Genomic DNA, 7,840 nt, shown 5'->3' on the forward strand with positions numbered 1-7,840 from the left:
TTTTAATAATTCTTGGATTTTGACAATAATTTTTCATCATTTAAACTCACCATATCACACACTCTAGAAGTGTAAGCCATTTTGAGTTTCAGAACAGTTTCAGATGGTTCGCTGTTACACACAAGTCCTGGGAGGTGACTTGTTTGTAGTAGACAGTTCCACAGAACAAAATATTCTTACCGTGTCGAAACCCGGGAAAAGAACATGTGAAATTGCTCCAGAAAAGTTTTAATATTTATGAAGCAATTCTGGTTTCTGATTAGTTGGTAGCAGAACGTGAATTAATTTGATTCGTCAGTTCTTAGCAGCATCGTTTATAAATAGAATCGTCCGACTGTGTGGGATCATACCCCATTATAAGTCCAAAATATTGCAACACACACCTTACTAAAATAATAACTTTGATATATTTTCTAGGCTGATTATTTCATTACAAACACACACATCAATCAAGTCACATTTCATCATTTTTCGTAATTCTTGGATATATTACTAATTTTGACAATATTTTTTTATAATTTAAACCAATGGTGTCGCCCAACCTTACTAAAATAATAACTTTGATACATTTGCTGGGCTGATTATTTTATTACAAACACACTAATCAAGTAACCCCCATTTCATTATTTTTCATAATTCTTAGGTATGTTACTAATTTCGACAATCATTTTTCATAATTTATACCCACATTATCGCCCCCTCTTAATAAAATAATAGCTTTGAAATATTGTCTGGGCTTATTATTTTATTACAAACACACTAATGCATGAAATCACATTTTATCATTTTTCATAATTCTTGGATATGTTATTTCGACAATCATTTTTCATAATTTTAACCCACATTTTCGCTCTTCCCTCTTTACTAAATAATAACTTTGATATATTGTCTAGGCTGATTATTTCCTTACAAACACACCAATCAATTAACTAATGTCATCATTTTTTCGTAATTCTTGGATATGTTACTAATTTCGACAATAATTTTTCATAATTTAAGTCCTCCTTATCTTCTTCCCCTTTACTTATATAATAACTTTGATATATTGTCTAGGCTGATTATTTTATTATAAACACACCAATCAATTAAATCACATTTTGTCATTTTTCGTAATTATTGGATATCTTACTAATTTCGACAATAATTTTTTTATAATTTAAACCATCCTCGTCGCCCTCTTTTACTAAAAAATTACTTTGATATATTTTCTGGGCTGATTATTTAATAAAAAACATAACTATCAATTAGGTCACACTTCATCATTTTTTTTAATTCTTTGAGGTGTTACTCATTTTGACAATTATTTTTAATATTTTAACCCACATTATCAACCACCCACTACAAACATAATAACTTTGATATATTATCTGGGATGATTATTTCATTTCAAACACACCAATCAATTAACTCACATTTCGTCATTTTTCATAATTCTTGGATATGTTACTTATGTCGACAATTATTTTTCATCATTTTAACCCACATCATCGCCCCACTTACTAAAATAATAACTTTGATTATGATTTGATGGTCTGATTATTTATTGCAAACACACTAATGCATTAAATAACATATTATCATTTTTCATAATTCTTGGATATGTTACTAATTTTGACAATTATTTTTCATAATTTAAACCATCCTTATCGCCCTCTCTTACTTACATAATTACTTTGATATATTTCCTGCGCTGATTATTTTATTATAAACACGCAATCGATTAACTCACATTTAATCTTTGTTCATAATTCTGGATATGTTACTAATTTCGACAATCATTTTTATAATTAAAAACCCGCATTATACCTCTCCCTCCTACTTATATAATATATTTGATATATTGTCTGGGCTTATTATATCATTACAAACACACCAATCAAGGAACTCACATTTCATCATTTTTCATAATTCTTGGATATGTTACTAATTTCGACAATAATTTTCATAACTTTAACTCACTATGTCGCCCCCCCTTACTTAAATAATAACTTTGATATATTGCCTGGGCTGATTATTTAATTACAAACAAATCAATAAATTCTGGGTATTCTCATAGTATATATGTTTCACCTATCTTATCCAATCCCGGGTGACGCCGCATATTCTGCTAATATATATTATTCACCTATCTCATTCGATCCCGGGCGATGCTGGGTATTTTGCCACTATATATTTTCCACCTATCTCATTCAATACTGGGTGATGCATTCTGATAGTATATATTTGCACATCTCATTCAATCCCTGGACTGACTTCATGTCCGCCACCCCACAGTTGAAAATATACATTAAATAAAGTAATGTTTTAATCATAAACTATTTCAACCATTTCCGGGACTGACTTTATATCCCTAACCAACTGCTAAAAATATACATGAAATAATGTAATGTCTAAATAGTAAACTATTTCAGCCATTTCCAGGACCGACTTTATATCCCAAACCCACTGCTAAAAATATACATGAAATAATGTAATGGCTAAATAGTAAACTGTTTCAGCCATTTTCGGGGCTGACTTTATATCCCCAACCCACTGTTAAAAATATACATGAAATAAAGTAATGTTTAAATCGTAAACTGTTTCAGCCATTTCCGGGACCGACTTTATATACCAAACCCACTGCTAAAAATATACATGAAATAATGTAATATCTAAATAGTAAACTGTTTCAGCCATTTCTGGAACTGACTTATAATCCCCACTCTACTGTTGAAAATATACATGAAATAAAGTAATCTATAAATCGTAAACTTTTTCAGCCATTTCCGGGACCGACTTCTTATCTCCCATCCTACTGTTAAAAATATACATTAAATAAAGTAATGTCCAAAACGTAAATGGTTGCAACCGGAACCGACTTCATATTTCCCACCCCAATGTTAAAAATATACATTAAATAAAGCAATGTGTAATGTGTAAACAATTTCACCCATTTTCGGGATTGATTTAATATCCCCCACCCCATTATTAAAAATATACATGAAATAAAGTAATGTTTAAATCGTAAATGGTTTGAGTAATTTTCGGGACTGACTTCATATTCCGTAACCCACTGCTTAAAATATACTTGAAATAAAGTAATGTTTAAATCATAAACTGTTTCAGCAGCTTTTCGAAAGTAATACATAAAAACATTAACACGGTTAAAGATTAGGTAACAACTGCTTCAACATGAATTTCTGAGTGTAGTATCAGTTTCAGCATTCCAGTGACTTAAATCCCCCTTATTTGGTTAATGGAGGAGAAATCTTTCATTACTGATACAATTATTATTTTTGTTATTGACCAGAGAGCCCCTTTTTAGTTGGTTTCCCCCTAAATTTTTAACCGGCCTCATGTCCAATTCCGCCCTTGTGGGGAGGCAAGTAAACAAACAAAAAAAATAATCAGAACGGACATTTTCCAGGGTATTTTATAATTAATCAGGAGTAACACTTCCAGGGCATTTTGTAATTAAATCAAAAATAACTTTTTCCAGTTACTTTTTTAATATTAAAACTTTGTTACATCAAACATAGTACCTATTCACAATGCCTCCCCACGGGACAGATTTTTTTTAACATGAAGAAAAAATTGCCTTAGTCGTAAAGGATTTTTCTTCCACTCAGAGAAAGAAGAAATTGAAATGTAGCACCTGAAGAACAGATGGTATTTATTTGCTCCCCCACCGAGCAAATTAGGCACAAGGCCGATTTTTAAAGTGAGGAGTGAAGGGTAAATGGGGACCAACTCCCCGGGGAGTAGGGGAGCTGGATAGTGACAATTGGTATGAAGGGTTGCCCCTACATTGACCAAGGTCTTATATGTGGAGTTGCCCCCACATATGGTCTTTGCTTGCAGTATCTGCCGGAACAGATGGTATTTATGGTATTTATTTGCTCCCCCACTGAGCAAATTAGGCACAAGGCCGTTTTTAATGTGAGGTAAAAACCAGCTCCCCTAAAAGTAGGCAAAAAGGGGGCACTCTGGTTACCAAAAATAATAATTGTCCCAGTATAGAGGGTTTCCCCTCCATTGACTGGTACAAATTATCTTAAGTGCAGCATCTGCCGGAACAGATACTACACTTTGATCTTAGCCAAAAGGCCAAGAAAGACAAATCATTTTTATTAGCTTTGCCTCAACAGCAACACCAATTTTTTTTTTTTTTAATTTTTAAGGGCGACAAGTTTTATTTGGAATATTCCACTTTCCTTTTTTAGGGATGCACAGCATGATAGCAGATGGGGCGATAAGCGTAATAATATAATGATAATATTTATGTGTATTTTATGATCGGGTAACAGCGGGTGGCTTGCTAGTATTCAATTAATCTGAGCTAGCACAATATATATAACATTTATGTGTGCGCAACACATATGTCAGCAGATGCTATCATGAATATTTACTTCCCTTCCACTATGGACAGATATAACCAGAATGCCAGAATGTCAGGACACAAGAGGCAGTGCAAAACATACCTGAGCAGCATTTCCTGGTAGAAGCACGGAAGGCGATTAGCAACAAATTAACTCTTTCACAAAGGGTTATGTACTCCTTTCTTTAAAACTTACTTCCACAAACAACAATAATTAAAAGCAGGTCACTCCAAACACTCCCCTTCATTTCAGAAAAGGGTAGCTAACTCAACTGTTTTAACTCAGAGATTAACAACAACAAAGAAGATAGGTATGAAGTGCACTATCATATAAAGAAATGTACTAATTAAATCAAGCTAAAATTTTGGGTAAACCAAATCATTTGTCAGTAAAACCAAAAGGTCGGCAGGTGACAAATCAGGCTGCATCCAGCGTCACCTTGTGTTGCTTCTTTGTGAAATTACATCAGTTGAGTTGCATCATGAGTGCAAATAGGATTTTAGTTTGCAAAATCCTATAGCCTGTAAGAGTCAAATTATTTAGTGTCTTTATGTGTCGTTTATGGTCATGTGGTGTCCTAGAACCCACCTTTCATTTTTAAAAGAGAAGATAAATGGAGGTTCTGTTTCTAGTAGACAAATAAGCCCAATGGAGGATTTAATTTGTTGCTACATTCACCTTCCTGTGATAACTGTTAAAAAGTTACTCGTCATTGTAAGAAATCGCAATAAATTATATTTATTTTTTAACATATTTTAATAGAACTCCATACAAGATGTACATTAAAAAGTCAACAATTGCCAAACACAATTAAATGCATACACATACTTTGAAGATGTTACTATGCGTATTATATTACCTCCTTTCCAAGGAGAGGTTCATAAATCGTAATTACAATTAAGTCAAATCTACTATCTTGTATGTTCCACCACAGTGATTCTTCAATATCATCTTTGGAGTCTCTTAACCCTCTCCCCCACAAAGAAAACTATATCTCAAATTTGGAGAAGGGTCATTTGATTAAGCTGTTGATGCTGCAGCAGAAGGAAGGAAGATCGGATGCAAAATTGGCGTCTTGGTCTCTTCGTTCATCATCGATTTTTTTTATTTCTTATAACATCTAATGTCGTCAAGCTTTCAACTCAGAGTACCTGTTCTTCATACCTATCATATCTTGTCTGAGGTAATTTCCGGAGATACTGGCCCACAAAGGCAAGACATCCGAAACCCTCCGTCTGATCTTCCTGATCTTTATTTCCTATTTACATGTTAATATTTCCTTTGCGAATTTAAATTGACAAACAATTTCTAGAAGACAAACTTATGTGGACACAACGTTGTACTATTATGTAGATCCTGAGCCAATAAATCTATATATGAATAGCGTTAGTTTAATGTAGGATATATAACCAGGAGTATTACATAAAAGTTAACTGGCCATACTGAAGAATGTGAATATTGGTTATTTTCATTCTGTCATAATATACAACATGTCTTTAGGAAATACAAATATTTTGTACATAAAAGTACTTTGTACATTACTCGAAATGTATGCCCATGTCAGTCATAAAAAATGATAAAGAAACCTACTTAACAATATCTACGTTTTTCAATAGTTTGACTTAAAAAGTATAATACAACCATAAATGAAATGTGCAACGTAGATTATACTTTATATATCAGTCCTAATACGCTTGAATCCATATTGTATTACTATTAGGTAGATATGATAAATAGGCAAGCAAAAACTTAGGGTCTTGTCTGGAGAGGACGTGCTCAAACAGCAGGTATGTTCAATTTATCAGACAGCAAATCTATATATGAAACGTCCTAACTTAAAAAAAAAAAGAAGCTAATTATTCCTCTAATGTTTCAGTCAATATAATCTCTGACGTTTTTCAGATGTGTCTTTTGGAACTCGGGAATCTTTATACTGAACTTGAGAATTGGCATGGAATTTCGAGCTGAACCCTTTCTATACAGATTCACGAGTTCGAAATGATACACCTCTTAAGAAGATCAGAGGTGACGTCAACCAAAACTTTGTGAGAATAACATTCAAGATGAAAACAGTAGTTTGAATAATCCAAAGAATTCAGATTATGACAAAAATTTAAAAATATAAAATGTCTACAAAATGTCAGACTAATACTTTGCACAGTGGATGCCAGGGAGACAATGTCAAGGAGACAGTAGGAGAAGGAGATTAATGCAACACAATGAGAAAAAGAAACAAAGAGAAATAACTATCCATAACAACTTATGACGTATCACCAAAATAAAACTTTAGCTTTGTACTACGAGAGAAAAGAGAAAGCGACAGAAAGACGTCACTATTCACTGAGCAACAACTTACGACATGTCAACAAAACAAGACTTCAGCTGTATATTACAAGACGCCAGCCATAGTTATTTTGTTACAGAATGGAATCAGAGAATTTGTTCACCATAATGCTACAAAGTCAAACCCCCATTAAAAAGTTTTAAAGCCATATAATGTTTCTGCATGTTTTAGATGAGGATTGATAATTTGTATTATTTAGATTTTGGGATTACTCTTCTCATCCTGGATGTTATTTTAATCACGTTTTAGCCGATGTAACCTTTAACTTTCTTCAGGTGAATTTTGTTGAACTGAGGAATATTTATGTCGAACTCAGGGATCTGATTTTTTTTTTATTGAACTCTTTATCTAATCTATGACGGTATATTGTTTTCGTTTCGTCAGCCATGAATAGGTAGAAGTAATTCCAGTTGATATCTATGCATTTCTGGGCACGTTTAGCAACGTTTGCCGATTCTGCCTGTAGATCTTCTCTGGTGATTCTCCTGATATCGTTGGTAATATTCTCCTTTAGTTGGTCTAGATTGTGAGGATTATTTGCATAAACTTTTTGCATTAAAGATAAAAATCACATGGTGACAAGTCCGGGGTACGTGGTGGCTATAACCCTTTCCTTATTGTTCTCTCTTCCATAAACATGTCATGAACTCGTGTCAGTGATCTGTGAGACGTGTGGCATGTAGCGCCATATTGTTGGGAAAAGAATTGCATTTTGTCTTGTGGCGTCAGTTAGTTGTTAAGAGAAAGATTACATATATCGTGTAATTCTTAATTATATTTTTATTATCACTTTTTCTGAGTATTGAACTTTCAATCTCCAGAAGACTGAACTATTATTATTACTAATCACTTCATCCACTGCAACATAGGTGGATCAAGTGGATTAAGAAGTGAAGTATGAAACGGAGTTCAATATCTAAAATGAAATGTTCAAGAACTATAATTGGAATAATTTTGCAAGAAACTCGGGTATCAAAGGGTTTAATATTAAGAGATCTATCAACAATATTATTCGAAAGAAAAAAAAAGGAAAGATTAACATGGTTTGGACATGTTTCTTAATTACCAAATCCCAACTGTACAAACAAATCGCATCAAGAAAATATCATTAAAGAAAGATCAAGAGGACGACTATCGA

At 33.0% G+C, this 7,840-nt stretch overlaps 1 pseudogene; it reads right to left on the reverse strand.

The window, feature by feature from the left end:
- Positions 1-3,951: 3,951 nt before the first annotated feature.
- LOC145296410 (U2 spliceosomal RNA) lies at positions 3,952-4,099 on the reverse strand (annotated as a pseudogene).
- Between the last annotated feature and the right edge of the window lie 3,741 nt (positions 4,100-7,840).

The sequence above is a fragment of the Euprymna scolopes genome, chromosome 16 (genome assembly GCF_053919585.1).
Source record: "Euprymna scolopes isolate OS-2025 chromosome 16, ASM5391958v1, whole genome shotgun sequence".
NCBI lineage: Eukaryota > Metazoa > Mollusca > Cephalopoda > Sepiida > Sepiolidae > Euprymna > Euprymna scolopes.